Source organism: Dryobates pubescens, chromosome 21 (assembly GCF_014839835.1).
Source record: "Dryobates pubescens isolate bDryPub1 chromosome 21, bDryPub1.pri, whole genome shotgun sequence".
NCBI lineage: Eukaryota > Metazoa > Chordata > Aves > Piciformes > Picidae > Dryobates > Dryobates pubescens.
Genome location: NC_071632.1, coordinates 5,566,099 through 5,589,497, shown reverse-complemented (window position 1 = coordinate 5,589,497; position 23,399 = coordinate 5,566,099). Strand labels below are relative to the sequence as shown.

The window sequence follows — 23,399 nt, the reverse complement described above, 5'->3', positions numbered from 1 at the left end:
CAGCTGGGTTCCACCAACATGAGAAAAAGCCCTACAGCTCCTAAAAGTTGCGCTGGCAATTTCGCCTTCCCTCTCCATCTCTTCCAAGGGACTGCAGAAAACTGAGCGTCAAAACATTCCCAAAGTGACAGGGCACATGCTCGTGGGCACTGGAAGCAGCTGAGCTGAAATCCTCACCATTTTTTCTCCCCTCTCACTCCTTGCTTTGACAGCATGATTGGAATCATTGTGGATACAGTGATCCATGGCTGATGAAACAAGAAATCATATTCTGTCCCCGCCCCATCACAGGATTTTCCACTGGTAAGGGAGTAGCTGTGGCTGCACATACAAACAATGGCTGCTCTCATCAGGGCAGGCTCTGCACTTGGGAATTACAAATGACGTTCCCCGGGTCCAGAGATCAAAAATCTGGAGTATCAGGTATCAGAGAGAAGAAAGGAGATAACCTGAGCATAGCAGCAGCAGCAATAAATAAGTGTAACAGAACAAAGGAGCATGCAGGGGTGGGCCATAAATGAGACAGAGCAAAGTCATCAAGCCAAAGGGTAACGTGGGAGCTTTTTAATTTGCACAGAGAATCACTGTAGCCTGGAATTTAAAGTAAAATATAACCAAAGAGTATTCACAAAATGAGCAGTGGGCATTCAACATAGTTTTCTATAGGCCTGAAGAAACACTGCACCATACTGAGTTGTATTGTGCATTCAGACTTTGGACCTGGGCCAGCAGAGCTAAAAGACTCCTACTGACTTGAGCAGCTTTGGGATCATGCCTCCAGGGACAGGCAGCCCCAGATGTTTTGCACTAAGGGAATTAATTGCAGAAAGAATATTCTCCTCGGTTTCTACTGTGCAAGCTACACCATGCCCTGTTTAGTTGCTTCAGTTAAACTTGCAACAGATGCAATGGTATCTGGCACAAATCTAGCTCTGGGTTGCAGCAAGAGGAAAATTCCAACCATTACCTTACAGTGAGGATGAAATTTCCGTGGGAAGCTTTGAAAGTAACAGGTTTAATTTCCACTACCTTCTGGAATTCATATTGCTCATTCATTTCTCACAAGCCCAAGAAATCTCTCAAAGAAGCATTCCTATTTTCCACCCTTGCTTGAAGATGGAACTGAGGAGCTCAAATATGAGGCTGAGCTACTGCTTAAAGCCCTGTGTCTGAGCACTGACGTTTGTAATGCCATTTCCTTTTGCTTTAAAACACCACTTGGTGTACACAGCCTGAGTCAAGACCCCACTGGGCTGGGCAGGGCACAAATGCCTGGGCAGTCAACCCCTTCCTGAAAAGTTCACTTTCTATTTTAAGCCATGACTCAGCCTTTGGGTGGAGTGTGCTGAAGGAGAGCGCAGAGACACGGAGTCCGTGGTGCCCGGGGCAAGTGCACTGGGGCACATGTTCTGGGCAGGGACATGTGCTGGGGACTGGGATCCTGGAAGCCTTACTGGCTGGATTACAGTGTCTTCTGCCACCTGGTTGATAGTTTGTCATTCCACTCACTCATGTCTCTTCTTCAGGCTCTCCAGGTTCTTTGTTAATGGCAACTTTAAAAATGTGAATGATGCTCTTTTCTTGCTTCACATCTTTTGTGTGCTGCTCAAGGCACACTAATCCGCTCACATACACTTCACTTTCTGTGCTGCTTTTCTTCTCTCCTCCACCACAATACTCCCATTTTTCTCAAAGAAAACACACACTTGGATATGCAGGCTGAGCCACATCTTCTTGGACTCCAACTGCATGACTTCTGGAGAAGATTGAGAGGGGATTTATTAAATGTTTATAAATATCTGAGGGCTGGGGGTCAAGAGGGAGGGGACAGGCTCTTCTCAGTTGCACCTTGGGATAGGACAAGGGGCAATGGATATAAACTACAGTACAGGAGGTTCCACCTCAACATGAGGAGGAACTTCTTCACTGTGAAGGTCACAGAGCACTGGAACAGGCTTGTGGAGTCTCCTTCTCTAGAGACTTTCAAGACCCATCTGGAGGCATTCCTGTGTGACCTGTGCTAGATTCTATGGTCCTGTTCTGGCAGGGGGGTTGGACTCAATGATCTTCAGAGGTCCCCTCCAGCCCCTAACATCCTGTGATCCTGTGACTCAGGGTCAGACAAAGAGGCTATTAGGCATATCTGAGAATCTAAATACTAGGTGTTGTCACAGCCACTTGCTTTGAGGGCAACAGGAGGACTTTTCAGTGCAAGCACAGGATCATGTGCAGCCCTGTAATACGTTTGCCTGAGGGTGTGGTTTTCTTCAGCACATAGCTCTTCCTTGTTCTTCCTGCCTGTAGACTTTGCATCCTTGAAAGAGCAACTTGCTTTGTCAATCCTTAGGTTGAAATATGGCAAATGGCTAGCAACAATTTCTACATCTGTGGGGAAAAGCATCACTAACAATCTTTCACCTTCTGTGGTAAAAAAAGATCAGACCACATTTAAACATCTCTCTAGTGGAGGTTTTCAGTCAGTCTAACAGCACTTGAGTCTGTAAGATGAAGATTTGGATTTTGTTTCCTACAGTAAAGCAATAGAGACACAGCAGAGTGTTGCTATATACCCAAGGGTGGACACAACAGAAACCCAGTTGGGTGCATTACATTAAAACCAGTTGGCATACTCAGTAAGTCACTGTGTTTTGAACACAGCAAGCTAGCAAACCAGCCATCCACCCACCCAAATGGGTGACCTGATGAAGAGGTCATCTTCTCAAGAGTCTCGCTCCTGGTAGCCCACATGCAGGGCAGGCAGGCCCAGCATCTCTGCATACAGCAGAACACAAAGCCCTGGCCTCTCCACTAGCCCCCTGCAAGGAGGACAGAGCCTGGCATGCTAAGCCTTATATGCCACAAACCTTACAGGCAGCAAAGCCCAGCAGCTGGTGAATCCTGCACTGCAGTCTGACTTGGTGTCCATCAGCACCAACTCGACACTACACTGATCTCTATTCTAAATTTGTTAGAGCTGGCCAGTCTCATAGGTCACTCTGGTGATCTGTCCCAACATGGACATCTCACAGGGAAGAAGCTGTCCTTGCTTCTGTCTCTCCAGCTGCCTCAGCACATCAGCCCCACACAGGCAGCAGGCAGGGTGTGTGGAGCCGTGCCTGCACACACACTGGGCAAGGCCAGCCAGCGCTCAGCACTACGCCTGCTGCTGATTCACCAGCACCACACCAACCCTTCACCTCGCCACACCATTATCTGCCAACATCTCACAGAAAAACTTGGGCAGAGAGAAAAATAGGCCAGGCTTTCTGACCCAGCAGCCCTTCCCCTTGCTCTCCCAGGCCTCACCTATGTCAACAGAGATCACCGCAACTGACTTCGCCCCAAGGGCTTAGGCCTGCCAAAATACCTACATGGAACATATGCCCTAGATGGAGCTTATCCATGCACCCTCCTGGAGACACCCTGGAGTTCCCAGCAGACTCCATTAATCACCTCTCAGGCATGTGAAGCTGTTGCTTTTCTTACTCTGCCGTTGACACCCTGCCTTTGCCTGAGGAAACTGCAGCGATGCTCCTCAGGCTGGCTCACCCAGCACTAAACAGAGGAAACAGAGGATGCCTGCAAAGAATTTTATTGAGAGTTTTGATGAAAAAGCTGCAGAAATGTTAAATATTGATACAACACTGACACATTCATAGAATCATAGAATTGACAGGGGCGGAAGGGACCTCAAGGATCATCTAGTTTCAACCCCCTGCCATGGGCAGGGACACCTCACACTAAGTCAAGCTGCTCAGCACCACATCCAGCCTGGCCTTAAAAACCTCCAGGGATGAGGCTTCCACCACCTCCCAGGGCAACCTGTGCCAGTGTCTCACCACCCTCATGGGGAAGATCTTCTTAGCATCTAATCTGAATCTACCCATTTCTAGTTTTGTTCCATTCCCCCTAGTCCTATCACTCCCTGACACCCTAAAAAGTCCCTCCCCAGCATTCTTGTAGCCCCCTTCAGATACTGGAAGGCCACAATTAGGTCTCCTTGGAGCTTTCTCTTCTCCAGACTGAACAGCCCCAATTCTCTCAGTCTGTCCTCATAGGAGAGGTGCTTCAGCCCTCTGATCATCCTCATGGCCCTTCTCTGGACACATTATGATCCTTCCTGTTATAGAGGCTCCAAAACTGGATGCAGTACTCCAGATGGGATCTCACCAGAGTGGAGCAGAGGGGGAGAATCATCTGGCTCTAGAGACCTCTAATGGAAATCGCTCACCAGAAGAAAATCCTCTAAGAAGTGAGGAAACCCTTTTGCTTTTCTAATCAGGAAAGACTAAATTAAAGAAACCCAAGCCCAACAACAACCCATGAGCTTGTGCTTTCCTCACAAAACCCACAGTGACAGCTTTATTGTGCTATTTGTCCAAATGCCTCACTTTAATCAGTAGTTGCACTGGTGGATGCCATTTCTGTTGTGACTCATCTCTTGTTTAGGTTGCATTTAGACAGCCGAAAGCACAACCCCATAATGCATGGGTTTAATATTTCTCAAATCAGGCCATTTACAATAAAGAAAGAGTGCTTTCAAAAATTCCAAAATTGGTAAAGAGCTTGAAAACTAAAATTTTAAAGCATCTCTGCCACCACTATCTGTCTATCAGCCAAATCTTTATGCTATTAGGCACCACCGAGAGCTTGTCACGCTTGTCTGTTCTTGTCTTCTCATAGTATGCCCTTTAATTCCCATACATTTCCCCATTTTATTGGGTCACAGAATCACCAAGGTTGGAAGAGACCTCAAGTCCAACCTGTCACCACAGACCTCATGACTAAATCATGGCACCAAGTGCCACATCCAATCCCCTCTTGAACACCTCCAGGGATGGTGACTCCACCACCTCCCTGGGCAGCACATTCCAATGGCTAACAACTCTCTCAGTGAAGAACTTTCTCCTCACCTCCAGCCTAAACTTCCCCTGGTGCAGCTTGAGACTGTGTCCTCTTGTTCTGGTGCTGGATGCCTGGGAGAAGAGACCAACTCCCTCCTGGCTACAATCACCCTTCAGGTAGTTGTAGAGAGCAATGAGGTCTCCCCTGCGCCTCCTCTTCTCCAGGCTAAGCAACCCCAGCTCCCTCAGCCTCTCCTCACAGGGCTGTGCTCAAGGCCTCTCCCCAGCCTCGTTGCCCTTCTCTGGACATGTTCAAGGGTCTCAATGTCCTTCTTAAACTGAAGGGCCCAGAACTGGACACAGGACTCAAGGGGTGGCCTAACCAGTGCAGAGTACAGGGGCAGAATGACTTCACTGCTCCTGCTGGCCACACTATTCTTGGTCATTACAGGAAAAAACCCCAATCCAAACAACGAGCTGGCTGCAGCTGCCCAATGCCACATTTGAAAACTGCAAGCACATTAGCATCATTTTTAGCTTTTTCTCATCAGGAACTTTCCAGTGATAAATCTTTTCAGCAGGCAATGCTAATCCAAAAGAGCTGAAACATTTGGTAGAAACATCAGGAAAGACAGAAGTTGGTAAAAAAAACCCCAAACCAACAAACCAGCAGATTTCAGTCAAACATTGTCAGTGTTTCTTATCAGACATGTGCTCTAGAGTTTTAGCTTTTCAGATTCATACAGCTGGGGTAACTTGCTCAGAGCCTGTGCTGGGGCAGGCACTTGGTATATTTGGGGTGATCTCCTAGCCCAAGCAGTAAGACATGCCAAGGGTTTCAATGTCCATCAGTCCTCAGCAATACTTCCAGATTAGAAGTTTATCTGGCAATCTTTGCCCCCTGATGCCCAAAAGGGAGAGTTCAGACCATGAAACAGCTGATCTAGGCTAAGCCAGAGACCTTGTCTCAACAGAGTCTGGCCCCAGAGTAGAAGGCTCTAGGAACTGCCAGGGTTCACAATTGTTTTTCATTATGGGAACCACATGCTGGTAAAATAAAACTGATTTCAAATGTTCAAACTTCCCATGAATGGGGAATTCCAAGACTCAGATAGCTGCTCTTAACATGTCCCACAGATTTCCATTGTTGTTTTTTTTTCCTGGATAATTTTCCAGACCAAGAGTTGCAGAATCCCCAAGAAATCTCAGTACTTACTATAATTGGTTTCCCATTCTTAGCACGTGTCTAGGTTTCACTTCTCTAGCTCCTTTTGCACAGTTTTAGTATATGCTCAGTTGTAAAATTGCTGTATTACAGTGCAAGAAGGGTTGAGCTAAATACTCATAACATCTAGGAAACTGTAGTGCTCTGGTTCCAGTGAGTGACTACACCAGAGCAGACTATTTAACTGGACATACATGGATATGGCAGACAATCACTGGCTTTTGCTCCTTCTGTTTGTACTCTTAATTCTGCTTATTCTTTTCTGTCTCTTAGGATGAGCTTGTGATGTTCCTTATCCACTGTACAGGCTCTGGGCAACCTGATCTAGTTGAGGATGTCCCTGCTTACTGCAGAGGGGGTTGGACTAGATGACCTTTGGAGGTCCCTTCCAGCCCAGCCCATTCTATGAGTCTATTTTAAGTCATGGTGAATCCACCCAGTCCTTCAGTTTCTATGTTCACAGACTTCTTTTCTTTTTGTTCTTTTTTGTTTTGTCAGGCTTGGCTGGCTAGAATCTGCCAGGAACAACACAGGAGAACAAGATGGTGCTGCTCACTGTGAAGGGACGTAGAGTTTAGAGCACATTGACCTGACCCTCTAGGAAGCAGGCATCCTGAGTGAACCTTCATCAGGTGTCATCACCATAGCACTGTGTATCACTACTACAGTGAGTCTCCACACCTTTCTGCCAGTTGTGCAGGGGTACACAGAGGTTCTGGCACAAGCACTAGAGCAGAACTTTTAGGATGCCATATTAGAACAGAACAGAACAGAATAGAATAGAATAAACCAGGTTGGAAGACACCTTCAAGATCATCGAGTCCAACCCATCATCCAACACCACCTAATCAACTAAACCATGGCACCAAGCACCCTATCAAGTCTCCTCCTGAACACCTCCAATAATGGTGACTCCACCACCTCCTCAGGCAGCCCATTCCAATGGGCCATCACTCTCTCTGTGTAGAACTTCTTCCTAGCCTAAACCTCCCCTGGCACAGCTTGAGACTGTGTCCTCTTGTTCTGGTGCTGGTTGCCTGGGAGAAGAGACCAACCTCCACCTGTCTACAACGTCCCTTCAGGTAGTTGTAGAGAGCAATAAGGTCTCCCCTGAGCCTCCTCTTCTGCAGGCTAAGCAAGCCCAGCTCCCTCAGTCTCTCCTCATAGGGCTTGTGTTCCAAACCCCTCACCAACTTTGCTGCCCTTCTCTGGACACGTTCCAGCAACTCAACCTCCTTCCTAAACTGAAGGGCCCAGAACTGGACACAGTACTCAAGGTGTGGCCTAACCACTTCCCTTTCCACGCCAGAGAGCATCAAACACATTCTTAACATTATTGTCCCTCATACCTATTTCCTACCTCTATCTTTCACGTACACTTGTGCATGAACCCAGTCCCTACAGCAATGCAAATGTTCTACCTCAAGGTATTTCACATGTCTCAATATGTCCTTTTAAATCCCTGGCTACATACAAACTTAATAAACCCCATATCCCAAAGCTCCCCTGGGGAAAACAAAGAATACCTAGTTCACTTCTTACTGAATGTAAACCAGATCCATAAAATTCCATGCTGGCCACAAAACAAATGTAATGGCAGTATCAAAAATAACCTTTGATTGCTTCACCTTGCCTTAAAGTCAACGAGCAGGCTGAGGATGGGTCATGCAAGCAGGCAGAGGGAAGAGCTTCAGAACAAATCCTACACAGTCTGCTCTTTCAGGCATGCTTTCTTCAGCTATCCTGATGCTACCATGAGCATTTGTCTCTACAATGAAAAGCAGCAGCACTCTCACTACACTCTTAGACAACATCGTGACCTACGGACAAACAAAACAACCTCTGATAAGCCTTTTGCTCTGAAATGATTAAATCCACTTACTGTTGCTCAAGGAAATCACTTGAGTGGCTGCTGCAGTGAGGTGAACATTTGGTTCCACTTCTTCTAATAAAGCACTTTCTTGTTTTCGGTCTTGAATCTAAATCCTCAGCCTATGTGGTAATATTGTGTACATCCATGTCTTCTGGGAAAAGGTTCTGAGGCAGTAAAGGCATCCCTTGTTCCTCCTGCTCAGAACAGGGGCAGGCCATCTTGCTCTCCCCGATCATCTAAGTAATGCTGCTTCAATAGACTGAAGTACTTTTCCACATGACAGGCCTGCAATTTCTCCTCCCCTTCGAAATTAGTCACTAAATAACCTCCTTGGCATGTCACCCAGTCACTAACTGTGCAACACGATGTGATTCAATCGCTCAACCACTTTTTACTGTGTGCCTATAAGATCTATAGAACGAGACTAAGGGGGAATGAAGCACAGGAGGGACTCACAAAGGGGAAAGCCATAAATAAAGTAGTGAGTAACCTTCATTTAGGCAAAAGGGTGCATTTCAAAGGCAGCAATACGAAGCACATACATATTCATTCCCCAACAGGTGAAGACCTGCAATTAGTGACCCAGAACATACAGTACATACAGTGACCCAGTACATACAACCCTACAAAAAACCCACAGCAGTGCTAAACCTGAGAAGCTTTTCACATACTCAGCCTGGTAGTGACATTTGTTAGAAGGAAGCAGAAGCCCCTCCCGTGGAGGAGGCTGACTATTCATTAACCAGGCACCTGTGCTGCTTGGCTAACCTGAACTTCAGGGCCCCTGTAAATCAATCTTGTCGTTATCTCTGCAGCACACCACACTGCCCATTATGGTTGGTTGTTGGCTGGTTTGCTTTAAAAAGGAGGCAAAAGGAAGGAAGAGAGAACAAAAGAGATGCTTCCCTAGCTCCCAAGCCCTCATCCAAAAGATCACAGGATACAGAAAAAGTCTTAAAAATACAGCATTCACAGGCTAAAGCAGATGGCACTTGAACACCACAGGGCAAAATCTCATCTCACAAGCCCTTCCCAGACCTGCAATTATCTTCTCAGATGGGGTGGGGGTGGAGTTTTTTTGCTGCTGGTTGGGGTTTTTTTTCTTTCTTCCCCCACCCCCCCACCCCCCCCAACAGAAAATCTGCAGTGGCAGTCAGAGGAATCAAACCACAATTTAAGCACATGGCCATGAGCTAATACCACTGTAACAAGCCAGTTAGAATGGGACCTTGCTGGAGTAACACCTCTGTGTCACAGTACTGCTCTCCATCTCTCAGCCACTGGTGAGGGAGGCATCATTCATTTCCACCACAGGAGGCAAACTGACACAAAGCATTTAACAGGATAAAGATCTGGTCAGATATGATAGTCAGAACTAAAAATCCAGGTGTCCCACCCCTTGCTACGCCCAGCCCAGCAGCTGATGAGTCCTTCAGCTTTGTAGAGGGCTGCTGTGTACTCTGACTCCTGGGGTTGCTTAGCCTGGAGAAGAGGAGGCTCAGAGGAGACCTTCTTGCTCTCTTCAGCTACCTGAAGGGAGGTTGTAGACAGGTGGGGGTTGGTCTCTTCTCCCAGGCAACCACACCAGAACAAGAGGACACATAGAATACATAGAATACATAGAATAAACCAGGTTGGAAGAGACCTTCAAGATCATCGCGTCCAACCCATCAACCAATCCAACACCGCCCAAGCAACTAACCCACGGCACCAAGCACCCCGTCAAGTCTCCTCCTGAAAACCTCCAGTGATGGCGACTCCACCACCTCCCCAGGCAGCCCATTCCAATGGGCAATCACTCTTTCTGTATAGAACTTTTTTCTAACATCCAGCCTGAACCTCCCCTGGCGCAGCCTGAGACTGTGTCCTCTTGTTCTGGTACTGCTTGCCTGGGAGAAGAGACCAACATCCGTCTGTCTACAACCTCCCTTCAGGTAGTTGTAGAGAGTAATAAGGTCACCCCTGAGTCTCCTCTTCTCCAGGCTAAGCAACCCCAGCTCCCTCAGCCTCTCCTCGTAGGGCTTATGTTCCAAACCCCTCACCAACTTTGTTGCTCTTCTCTGGACACGTTCCAGCAAGTCAACCTCCTTCCTAAACTGAGGGGCCCAGAACTGGACACAGTACTCGAGGTGTGGCCTAACCAGTGCAGGGTACAGGGGCAGAATGACCTCCCTGCTCCTGCTGGCCACACTGTTCCTGATGCAGGCCAGGATGCCATTGGCCCTCTTAGCTGCCTGGGCACACTGCAGGCTCATGTTCAGTCTACCGTCGACCAGCACCCCCAGGTCCCTCTCAGCCTGACTGCTCTCCAGCCACTCTGACCCCAGCCTGTAGCTCTGCATGGGGTTGCTGTGGCCAATGTGCAGAACCCGGCACTTGGATGTGTTAAATCTCATGCCGTTGGACTCTGCCCATCTGCCCAGCCTGTCGAGGTCCCTCTGCACAGTCTCAAGCTGCCCCAGGGGAGGTTTAGGCTGGAAGTTAGGAAGAAGTTCTTCACAGAAAGAGAGATTGGCCATGGGAATGTGCTGCCCAGGGAGGTGCTGGAGTCACCATCACTGGAGGTGTTTAAGAGGAGACTGGATGGGGTGCTTGGTGCCATGGTTTAGTTGATTAGATGGTGTTGGGTGATACGTTGGACTTGATGATCTTGAAGGTCTCTTCCAACCTGGTTAATCCTATCCTATCCTATCCTATCCTATTCTATTCTATTCTATTCTATTCTATTCTATTCTATTCTATTCTATTCTATTCTATTCTATTCTATTCTATTCTAGGCTGTAAATTCCTGTGGCATTATTGGTCTTGACCAGAACTTCCCCAAATTCCTGTGTAGTCTAATGCAAACAGTCTCTTCAGAAATGGAAGAGAGATTTCTTTTGTTTGGCATGTCCATAGTTTCCAGCTTCTCTGTAAACTGTTGTACAACATTTTTCATTAGATGCTTGCACTAGAACCAGAATAAGGCATTGCTCTGGTGCACAAACAACACTAAATCTGTATTTCAAATTGAATCAGTCAAGGCTTGCTCCTTGCAGTGTAGGAGTAAAGTAGCATTTACCATTGTAGCATCTGGTTTGTATTTGGCAGGTTTAACTAACCAGCCAAGCATCCCCTTTTAATGAATGGATGCTTATACTTGACCTAGTTGAAAAGCTCCTTTGGTCTGCTGACCAACCAGACTCAAAACCATCCAGAGCAAAAAACATAAGCACATGCCCTAGCACACTTGGGTTCCACCACACATGCTTTCCAATAGCTGCAGAGTACTCCCTTCCACCTATGTTCTTCCTTACAGGCTAACAGACCTGCCATGAGACATCCATTATTATGCTAACAGACAGGTTTAAAAAGACCTTCTGAGAAGAGTCTGAGGGAGCTGGGGCTCTACAGCTTGAAGAGGAGACTGAGGAGTGACCTCATTCATGTCTATAAAGATATGCAGGGTGAGTGCCCAGAGGATGGAGCCAGGCTCTGCTGGGTGCTGCCCAATGACAGCACAAGGGGCAGTGGTGGAAGTTGAGGCATAGGAAGTGCCATGGAAACAGAAGGAAAAATTTTTTTCACTGTGAGGGTGACAGAGCCCTGGAACAGGCTTCCCAGGGGGGTTGTGGGGTCTCACTCTCTGGAGATATTAAAAACCTGGATGTGTTCCTGTGTGATCTGCTCTAGGTGATCCTTCTCTGGCAGGGGGGTTGGACTGGATGAGCTTTTGAGGTCCCTTCCAGCCCCTAACACTCTGTGATTCTGTGATTTCACTGCAGGGAACTGCAAGCTGGTAGGATGCACATTTCCAATAACTGGACTTCAGCATGATAAAGTACATCCCAGAACATCAGACATACTCTAAGTAGTTCTCCATACATCTGGCACTATATGCAAGCCTCCAAGTACGTCTGATGCACACAAGAAGTTTTTCCATGAGAGGAATGAACCTTCTTTTCATTTTGAAACACATCAGGCACACCACCATGAACACTGCACACATATATCATTACTAAGGCTGTAATTTAATGTGTAGGTTCTAACAATGCATACAAACCATTTGAGCATCACTTTCCATTTAAATTACTTTATCAGAGCCCTCAAGCCTTGCCTAACTTGCCATATATCATCCTGTGGGCAATTACTTGCTATATATTTCTTTGGAAGTACTGTAAGGAACGAGAGTTCACTCTCAGCTTAACCCCCTGGGTATAAACAAGGGGCATGCCCCTAAGACACCCAACATCCTACACTTCACTGAGATCAAGCCTGCAAGCTGAGATTAACTTATGACCTCCAAATCAGTGCTAGTGTCTATATTAGTGATAGACCCACTGATAAATCACCAGCCATCCTACTTTCTTCTTTGTTATTTACAGTCTTGGGCTGTCAGACCTTCCCATCAATTTGCCCATCTTTTATTTTCTGTTGGCTTCCCTAATTTTTAAGCAGAGGACCCTCTTAGGACAGAACATCAGTAAAACACACATTCAGAGAGCCAGAGAATAGTTGGATGTCTACACATGTGGCACTTATTGCTTGACTGCTGATCAAAGTCCTTTCTGCTCCTGATAGCAGCTCTTTTGGTTCCTATTCCCTTAATATTTTCGTGAATGGGAAAAATTAAGCAGCTAATGCCCTGTACTGCTGTAAGCATCCATCTCCTTGAGAGAAAATAGGGAAGCACTTACAGGGCTGGATTATTTGGCACTTACTCAGGACTTGGGTTCATTCTCAGCACTCTGAAGCAAAGCTTGTGATGGACTCAATGGGCTTTTGCTTAAATGCAACAAGTTTGTTCAGTCTAGAGAGCCCAAATGGGGAGGAGAGATTGCTAATGATGGCTTTTACAGCTGTACTACTAAAGAAGCATTTTCTCCTGCTTTTTGGTGGCTGAGTTCTGGGTTTTTTAGGAGTGGGGTTTCTGCCAAGGAAGGTCCCATGCCACCTCACCAGTCTTATAGCCCACCCATCTTTTAATTTTGAAACCCAACACTGTAGGAGGACAAAAGGCTGGGTGTGGAGTGATCTGCAAGATCTCCTACATCTGCAGCCTCTGATACACAAGACTCTTGAAGGAAGCTGGAGAACCACCATCAGTGTCTTTCTTCCCTCTGCTTAGGTAGGCACCATGACAGAAACCTCAGTGTGATAGTCCACTTTCTGCAATGGAAGGAGAGTTTAGCTCCTAGTTTTGTTTCCAAGCATTCAGCAGAGGATGAAAGAAGTGGTTGCATCCAGTCCTGACCTCAGTCTCAGCTGCTTCCCCATGGCAAAAATGGGGGAGCAGAACACGGACCCTTCACCTGCTGGTCTTCAAAAAGGGACTGAGGTGACACACACCCCAGCACCCAGCCAAGCCACACTGCTCTCCACAACCTGAGATAACTTTCAAAGTGGCCTTAACTTTCCCTCAGCAGCTCACCAGCCCCCTACCCATGTTTATAGCTACATGGATGTGTGTGATGTTTCCTCCGAGACTGAAAATCCTACAGCACCTCTGTGAATTTGAGAGGCCAAGCTAAACAACCATGGAAGGAACAGAACAGGCCTGCCTGCCTGCCACATACTGGATTTGAGCTTAGGTACAGACTACACTATCCTCTCCCAAACACAGGTACTGTTTGGCATTCCCTCTGTTCGCTGATTCCCAGGGCAGGCGGTGGAACAGATATGCCTTGGGGTAGACACAAGCACCAGAAAGTCTTCTCCTACTTATTCCAAATTCCCTAGTTCTTAAAAAAAAACCCAAACAAATAAACAAAACAGCCCTCCCACACCACAGAGCACATAAGTCCTAGCTAAAATGAAGCACTCTAAAGGGGACAGGCACCTCCACAGCTTGGTAGGATGGTTGGAGCTCACGGTGTGGAGCAAGCTGTGTAAGAAGCCTTCGACAAGCAGCAGCTGCTCTACAAGAGAACAGTGCTTCATTAGGGCCATCAAGATGATGAGGGGACTGAAGCATCTCTCTCACAAGGAGAGGCTGAGAGACCTGGGGCTCTTTAGCCTGGAAAAGAGAAGACTGAGAGGGGATCTTACCAGTGCTAGTTGGTATCTAAAGGGTGGAGATCAGGATGATGGGGCTGGGCTGTTTTCGGTGGTGCCCAGTGATAGGACAAGGGACAAGAGGCACAAACTGAAACACAGGAGGTTTCACTTAAACAGAAGGAAGAAATTCTTTCCTGTGAGGGTGTTGGAGCACTGGAACAGGCTGCCCAGAGATGCTGTGGAGTTTCCATCTCTGGAGACTTTAAAAACCCCCTTGGTCACATTCCTGGGCAACTCTGCTCTAGGCAAACCTGCATTAGCAGAGGGGCTGGACTAGATGATTTCCAGAGGTCCCTTCCAACCCCCACCGCTCTGTGATTCTGTGATGCATGTTTTGCACATCAGCAGTATGGTTTTGGCCTACCCTTTGGTGATGGCAGATCAACATAATCAGGACTTTCAGACATTTAGAGATTAAAAAACTAAAGGCAAGAAAGCACAAGTGGGAAATCCTGCGCTGGAAACTCTGCAAGCCTCTCAGAATTCCTTTTAAGTTTACCAGTGCAAGTACAGCCAACTCTCACTGGAGTCACATGAAGAAGGTTCTGCAAAACTGAACTATGATGTCAAGTCTGCAGCCTGTCTCCTTAGCCAGTAATTTAAACCTCATGCTTCCCCCTCACTCCCGTAGCCAGTTAACAAAGACATTTTCCTAGCTATGGGAAACTATCACAGCATGCACCGCAGACAGACATGCATTCAGCACCTCTCTGAAGTTAAGACAGCAACTCTGAGTTGCTGTGCATGGAGGATTTATCTCACCTGATGTTGCATTAAGAGGCAGTCAGCTAGGCATCCTGCAGGATTCCCTCCACATTCCCTCTACGGCTGGGTGGGACAAGCCGCCCTTCGGCGCTCCCAGCCTCTCACCGCGGGCTGCAGTGGGTGGTGATTTCTACCCTCAGCTTAGAAGGATTAGACTTTTTTCCTAATTCTCTCTCGTCAGCCTGTCCATGTGGCTTTCCATTTAGCTCACTCCTGCTCTGTTTTTCTTCTTATTTCCCCCCCCCGCCCTCCTTTATAAGTCAAGCTGAGATACTATAACTGCAAGGCAGAATCACAGAATCACCCAGGTTGGAAGAGACCTCAAAGATCATCGAGTCCAACCTGTCACCACAGACCTCATGACTAAACCATGGCACCAAGTGCCACATCCAATCTCCCCTTGAACACCTCCAGGGATGTTGCATTCATTCATTCATTCCAGCTGATGCTAGGTAGTCCAGGCAAAGGAATTTGCTGAGATCTACCTTAGAATCACACAATCATTTTGATTGGAAAAGACCTTTGAGATCATTCTGTAACCCTGCCAAGGCTGGTGCTAAACCATGTCCCACAGCACCACGCCTCTGCCTACTTCCAACACCTCAACCACCTCCCTGGGGAGCCCGTTCCAGTGGTTGATTCAATCAGTGCTGTGGTTCCTGTTTGACTGAGCTAAGAATTAAGGCTCTCTAGCCTGAAGTGGGCAATAAACATCATTTATTTATGAACAGACCAACACAGAAGCACCTCCCCTTTTCATTCTCTTCCTCTGCCCTACCCTTAGCATGTTTACTTATGCCTAAACTTTTAAAAGCCCAAATGTGGAGGAACTGAGTGTGTACCATCGTTTTTTTCCCCTGCTCAGTCAATATGTAACACAGAAATAGTAATAAAAAATAGCAAGTGCCACGTGCTGCAAACATTTAATTCATATAGAAGTCATGACTTGGACTCAATGACCGGAGAGGTCTTTTCCAGCTTCAATGGTTCTATGATTCTGTGGCACTGGGAAGAGAGAGGGTAGGCAAAGAAGATTTCTGTGAAAAGCTATCTGAGTGTAGAACTGCAGAAGAGGGCAAAAATGATAAAACAAAAAGGGAAAGAGACAGGGTGAAGGACAGTAATGGGAGTTTGTGGAAGAGGCCAGAGATGAAGGAGGGTAGCACTGGAGATGGAGTGCTGTGAACTAAACAGGGAAATGAGAAAGGGATAATACCTAACAAAGAAAGGAAAATAAGAGATTTAAGTTAGGAGATGAGGAACTGATGAGAAAAAAAGAGGAGTTAAAGAGACTGTAGCATAGAAGGGAAAGCCAACAAAAGATTCAATGAAAGAATGAGGACAAATGAGAGTGGGAAACCCTGAATTACTGCAAATTTCTCCAAGGATAGAAGGTTTTGCATTAGTTCTTGTTACTACAATGATGGAGCTTAGCATAGCAGGTGTGGTAAGCAGAGGAAGAGGAAGGGAGGAAGGAGAAGAGGAAGGAAGGATGAGAGGAAGGAAGGGAGGGAGGAAGGAAGGAAAAGAGGGAAGAGAAAGAAGAACATACACCCAACATACATTTGTTTAGTTTGGGTTAATATCCTGAGGTTTTGTAGATGTTTGAGGACATGTATGAAGAATCTATGACCATCACTTGCCTTTTCAACCCACTCTTGTATTCAAAGCCAAGATATCTGAGAAGCACTTTGAAGTTACAAAAGGCTTTTGAAACCTAGCACTTAGTCGAGCTTTTCCCTCTGAAGACGTAGTTAAGGTTCAAAACGGGTTCATCTCCTCCAGCCACTGCAGAAAACAGCAGCTCTCTTCAAATCATTGCCCTTTGTACAGGTCTGGTTGTTAGTGTGGGGACAGCAGGAATTCTGCTTTGATGAAGTCACCACCAAGCTCTGAGAAAAATAGCATACTGTGTGCATGCAGCCCTGACTTCTCAGAATATTGTCTCCCATATCAATTCCATCATGTTATCAACACCCTGACCATACAGACATGACCCCAAACACGTCTGCACACCAAGAGCTCTTTGGCTATCATAATGTTTAGGTTCTCCAGGGAGGTGGTGGAGTCACAGTTCCTGGATGTGTACAAGAAACATGTGGCCATGGAACTTTGGGACATGGTTTAATGGCCATGGTGGTCCTAGGCTGATGGTTGGACTCAATGTTCTTAGAGGTTTTTCTGACTGAAACAATTCTACAATTCTATGACAGTGTCTAACAGCCTTTCCCATTCCTAGACTAAGACCACTTCCCCCCCTCCCCAGGTATAAAACAAGAATCCAAGAGAAAGATAAAAGGAAAGAACTATCACTATAAAATGTTGAACTTAGGGCATGCAGCAGCTTAGACCTAGGTAAATGGGCAAATGGGTAGGCTCTAGATCTGGAGCGGCCTGGTTACACCAGCTGATGTTGCTACAGATTAGTCATCAGTGAGACAACTTTGATGACACACTGGGTGAACTCTGCTCAGAAGAGAAGGGAGCACAAGGCCATGCAGTGCCTGACTCAGAGCAGTTCCACTAGGGCTTCCAGTCGAGCCTCAAGAAACACTTGAATGTGTCCAGAGAAGGGCAATGAGGCTGGGGAGGGGTCTGGAGCACAGCCCTGTGAGGAGAGGCTGAGGGAGCTGGGGTTGCTTAGCATGGAGAAGAGGAGGTTCAGAGACCTTACTGCACTCTACAACTTCCTGAAAGGAGGCTGTAGACAGGTGGGGGTTGGTCTCTTCTCCCAGGCAACCAGCACCAGAACAAGAGGACACAGTCTCAAGCTGCACCAGGGGAAGTTTAGGCTTGATGTGAGGAGAAAGTACTTCCCAGATTGGAGTGCGCTGCCCAGGGAGGTGGTGGAGTCACCATCCTTGGAGGTGTTCAAAAAAGGCTTGGATGTGGCACTTGGAGCCATGGTTTAGTTGTCAGGAGGTGTTAGGTATTAGTTAATAGGTTGGACTTGATGATCTCTGAGGTCTTTTCCAACCTGGTTGATTCTATGATTGTATGAAAGGCAATTTGAGCACAACGAAGCATGAGATGCAGCGCATTGTGCATTGGCTTGCCAGAAGTCACAGTGCCTCTGTGTGGAGGTTTATTCCCCCAGCACCATCTCACTGTTGGAGCTATCTCCCTGCTACCAGCCTGCATCACTTGATTTCTAATGGCCAAGACAAGCACCCAGACCAGCGAGCTCATTTCTGCATATTTATGAGTGCATTTCATTTCCTGCAAACAAATGGAATGTGAGAGCTGAAAAAAAACAAGCCCCAAACCCACATTAAAATTGCCCAATTAAGCAGAGAGAAGTTAATAAATCTCTCATACTTGATTTTCCTGTGCTTCCTCAGTGTACTCTCCAGAGAAAACAGCGTGCTGAGAACGCTAAGAAACCTCTTGGCAGCTCAGCCAAGATTTGTCAGGGTGTTATGACAAATTACAAAAAATATAAACACACTGAAACATAACACATTTCAAGCCTAAAAAAGGTTGGATTTACATAATTACATCATTGGTTTGCCAATATCCACATTTATCTCATCAGCATAGCATGGCCCACCCATCCCATAAGCTATTAGCCTGGACTGAACATACAAAAGCTGTTAGTGATTTATTTATTTGGTTTTAAGCTAACATCAGGACACTCCTCATAACTTGTGCTGTGTCCAAACCAACTGCTTCTTTTGCTTTCAGACCAACTGCTTCTTTTGGTCCAGACCAACTGCTTCTTTTGGTCCAGACCAACTGCTTCTTTTGCTTGCAGACCAACTGCTGGTTTCTTTTGCTCTTTAGGTAGAATCGTCTCAGAACAAACAGAGGAGTCAAGGTAATTCATAGAATCATAGAACTGGTTTAGTTGGAAAAACCCTTTAGGATCATCAAACCCAACCATTCTCTAACTCTGCCAAGGCTGGTGCTAAACCATGGCCCTCAGCACCCCATCTCTGCCTCTTTGAAACACCTCCAGGGATGGGGATTAAACCACCTCCCTGGGAAGCCTGTGCCAGTGGCTGAGAACTCTTTCAATCAAGAAGTTTCTTCCAATCTCCAGCCTCCCCTGGTGCAACTTGAGGCCATGAGGATACAGCACTTCCTACCCCCTCTTCATTCTCTTGGAAGAGATCAAGCCCATCATGTGCACAGCATCCACATCACCACCAACGCAGGGAGCCAAACCCTTCAGACCACTCTCAATCTCAGCACTTCCTCAGGGCACCACTGAACTGATGGGGTTGTCCTTTTCCACCCCCCCCTTTTTTTTTGTCCCCAAAAAAGGAACAGTTTCAAACACACACAGTTCTGGTAGAGATCAGCATTTTTTATTTGGTTTAAACATGCTGGAGATCAAATTTCTGCTCTTTCAAAAAAAAAAAAAGAGAAGAAACACTTTGAGCAACTGCACTCATAAATCAAACTCAATGCACAGCTCTGTGACTCGCTGTGCTCACGACTCAGCTCTGATTTTTGTTCCATATTTGTATCTCTTCTCCCTGGCACTGAAGCCAGGAAAAAAAAAAAAAAAGGACCTGGACAAGCTGATATGGTTAAATGAATGTAAAGCTAAAGGGTAGTCCTTGGTCTCAGCTGGCATCACCAAACAGCTGAGTCAAAACACAATTTCTGTTACAGGGCAATGAGGCTGGGGAGAGGCCTCGAGCACAAGCCCTGTGAGGAGAGGCTGAGGGAGCTGGGGTTGCTTAGCCTGGAGAAGAGGAGGCTCAGGGGAGACCTCATTGCTCTCTACAACTACCTGAAGGGAGGTTGTAGATAGGGGAGGGTTGGTCTCTTCTCCCAGGCAGCCAGCACCAGAACAAGAGGACACAGTCTCAAGCTGTGCCAGGGGAGGTTTAGGCTCCAAGTGAGGAGAAAGTTCTTCCCAGAAAGAATAATTGGCCATTGGAATGTGCTGCTCAGGGAGGTGGTGGAGTCACCATCCCTGGAGGTGTTCAAAAAGGAATTGGATGTGGCACTTGAAGGCATGGCGTAGTAGTCATGAGGTGTTGGGTGACAGGTGGGACTTGATGATCTCTGAGGTCTTTTCCAACCTTATTGATTCTATGATTCTATGATATATGGAATAGGTTAGGATGTAAGTAACATCAAAGTGCTCTAAAGCAGAGATGATAGTTAAGAGAGCTAAGCAGCATGTTTACACCTGTAACCAGCTGTTCCTTCCATTTTAAGGACACAGCAATTCAGAAGAAATAGGCTGCTGTGCTCAGTGTTAGACTTGGCACTACTGGGAGGAGAAATGGCCATGGAAGCTGTATATAGAACTGGATTTTGCCATGGAAGTGTCCAAGCAGCACTGCATCTCATTGCTGCAAGGCCCAGCACGACCTGCAGCGGTAAGGACATCTTTTGGCAATGTTAGAAGTGCTATCAGTGCCTCAATGAGGAGTCTTCTTAGATCACAAACTTCTTCCTCTATTGTTTCAGCTCTACATTTTCATATTACTTCCCCCTACCCATTAAAAAAACCCAGGTCAACCTGGCAGCAGTAACAACTTAGTTTACCCTAAGATCAAGCTATCTATAGTAAACATGAAGTGACTGAGGGACCAGCCCTTCACTCACACACCCTTTCTGGTCTTTTCACATAGTCACATAGAGTTTTGGTTTGCAGTGATGCAAGGAAGGCATACAGACACACAAAAAATAACTTCAGCATCACATCATTTCTCATGGAGTCCCACTGCCTGCTGATACTTGCAACTGCCTTGCTGTTGCCAGCGGAGGCTTTTTTTAACCCCAGATCATAACGTGTATCCCAACAAAAAAAAGGTATTTTTAGTGCTTATATTCTTAGAAATCTGATTAGATTTCCAGAGTCCTTATTAGAAAAAGTACACTCCAACATGGAAAAGCAGCAAAGTCCTCAGATATGAAGCTGTGCTCTCCCAGACACCAGGTACTGGTTAAATTCTCTTTGTTAAAAAGAAGATAAGGACAGAGTTAATTCTATTTTGTATTCGTCAGGCTTATCTAGAGGCAGGTAACTAATAATATACTGAAGTGAAGACTGGGTGGAAAGCAGAGAATTTGGGTCATGGTCACAAAATATCCCATTTAGGATTTGTGAAAAGCTTCTTGGGAAAGCTAGGTTCCCAAATGGCAAGTGAAAGGAAGATGTGAAGAAGAAAAAGCACTGCTTCTAACTTTACTTGGGTTCTAGAAACTGTGCTACCAAAGCACACACCTTCACAAAGTGCTTTTTAGCCCACTTCAGTAACAGCTCGTTCAGAAAGCTAACTGAAACTCATAAAGCTTGGTTGGACTTTGCCTTATGGGACTCCAGCAGTTCAGATAAGCTACCTGGTTTACAAAGGAGGCAAAGGAGGACCACTCCTCCTAGTAAGAAAGGTCACAGCCACAAGCATTTTTATCAACAACATCTGACTCTGCCAGACACTAAGGAATTTCAAGTAAACAGCCAAATTAGTGCAAATTGTATTACTAAAATCAAAGGCAGTGAACAACAACAATAGAAAGAGTAAAACATCTGAAGGATCAGAACAAGGAAAGGTTATGTAAAAAGAGGTGGAGTAAGAATAAAAGCAGAAATCAGCAGACAATAAAAATGGACTCAGATCCAAGCCTTATGTTTTCATTCAGGGCAAGCTCCCACTGAAGGCAGAGAAAGCTTTTTCTGAGAACCTCAGACTGAGAGGAAAACACTTCTGATTTCAATGAAAGGCTGAAAAGACCTTCACACAAGACAGATCATATGTTGTCATTAAGCAACTTCACCAGCTCCAGGGCAAGCTGGAAGCAAACCTCACATGAAAGGCAGGCTAGCTTGAATATAGGCCTGTTGGTGGGAAATGTGGAACTTCCCCCCATTAAAGATTCCACTAAACCAACTGCATTGTGGTGGCAAGTGGATCTGTTTGCACAGACAAGACTCTCTGTGAGTTTCCAGGTAACTGGCTTGTGACACCTACCACATGACTCTCCTCCCAGGCTGCCCGGAGGATTACTACAAGGGTGCAGCAAGCTCACATTTCTTGAATGGTTTACTGCCAAGGACCTGAGCTCTTCTTCCAACAGCCAGCATGATATAAACTGAAAATCCACCCCCATTAGCTGGAATTTTTCAAAAGGCTATCTTTTCAAATGTTGGTAGAGCAGTAAGATCTACATGGTTATAACCTGAAAGGAGGTTGTAGCCAGGGGAAGTTGGTCTCTTCTCCCAGGCAACCAGCAACAGAAAAAGGACACAGTCTCAAGCTGCACCAGGGGAAGTTTAGGCTGGAGATGAGGAGAAAGTTCTTCCCAGAAAGAGTAATTGGCCATTGGGATGTGCTGCCCAGGGAGGCGGTGGAGTCACCGTCCCTGGAGGTGTTCAAAAGAGGATTGATTGTGGCAACTGAAGCCATGGTTTAGTTAGTCATGAAGTGCTGGGTGATAGGTTGGACTTGATGATCTCTGAGGTCTTTTCCAACCTTATTGATTCTAGGATTCTATGATATTCCTTACACAGTCTGTGAAATAAATGTAAGCCACCAAAGCACGCTGCCAGCTTACTGAAAAAGCCACAATGCAGTATCCCCCCAGCTGTAATGCAGGCTCTGTGTCTTTAAACACACAAACTTCTTGCCAGGTAGCAGTTGAGAGTTGGATATTGTTTTATGTGCAGTTAAAACTTAAAGAAAATACATATTATTATTTTTTCCCTTAAAACTCCATCCACTTTCCCTCTACCACAGGCTTTAGGCAGCAGTAGGTATTGTACATCAAAAGACCTATGAATGAAAGAGAACAGGTACATTCAGTCTCTCATCACAGTCTGATTTGATGCAGCTACTTCTCAGTGTCTGCAGCGCTGTAGCTGCATAAATAATTGCTAACTACTGACAGCCTCCTCACAGCTGAAGCTGTAAAAATCCCTATCAGCTTAAAAAAAAACCACCATCAGAGACTTCTTGTCTTGTTCCAGTCGCAGCAAGATTTGTAAAGGCAAGCTGGAGAGCAGCAGTTTACATTTAATATGTAAGTTTAAAGTGCAGACATCAAATCTGAGAGTAGAGTTTGGTGATTTAGAGAGCAATTAAACATTTATTTTCTCATGTGGCTCAAGGGAGAAGAGACAGGGTGGGTTTTTTCGTGTGTGAAATCCTTTCAATGAATCTGAAAGTGTCTTTTAAGTTTGGAAAAAATGAAGAGAGAAAAGAGAAAAGAAGAAGAAAAAGAATTAGCTATCTTTCATTATTTATAAGCATCATCATCTTACCTTACATCTCCTGCAGAGCTCTGTTTCTGGATGGCTTTGGCAGGTATTCTAATTCAGAATGAGTTTCAGCAACACATGCCATGACAATCTTCCCTCTCTTTAAAATAAACCCCTTTTCCTCTTTCCCTCAGACAAAGCATGTGGGCTGAAAGAGCTGCGGCGTGGCTGTTCAAAACATTTCGTGGACACTCAGAGGCTTGCTTTCTACTGCATGAAAGTTCCATCTGAGTGGGGAAGGCATTTTTCCTGTCCCGGAAATCAGCATAACCAAAACCAATGCTGAGCTAATGAGAAATGTTTCTTCCATGTGTTCAGTTTGGCAGACACTGCCAAGTCATATCAAGGAAACACGTGATGTTTATAAATACAATATGGCTCGTGTTGTCATAACCTCTCAATGACAAAAAGAGCATTAGGAGAAGCAGACAGCAA

General features: G+C 46.0%; 1 protein-coding gene across 3 annotated transcripts in view; it reads right to left on the bottom strand.

Annotated features, from left to right (window-relative positions):
* Window positions 1-23,399, bottom strand: part of KIAA1217 (KIAA1217 ortholog) — a 295,044-nt gene that overhangs the window by 57,962 nt on the left and 213,683 nt on the right. The window lies entirely within an intron of this gene.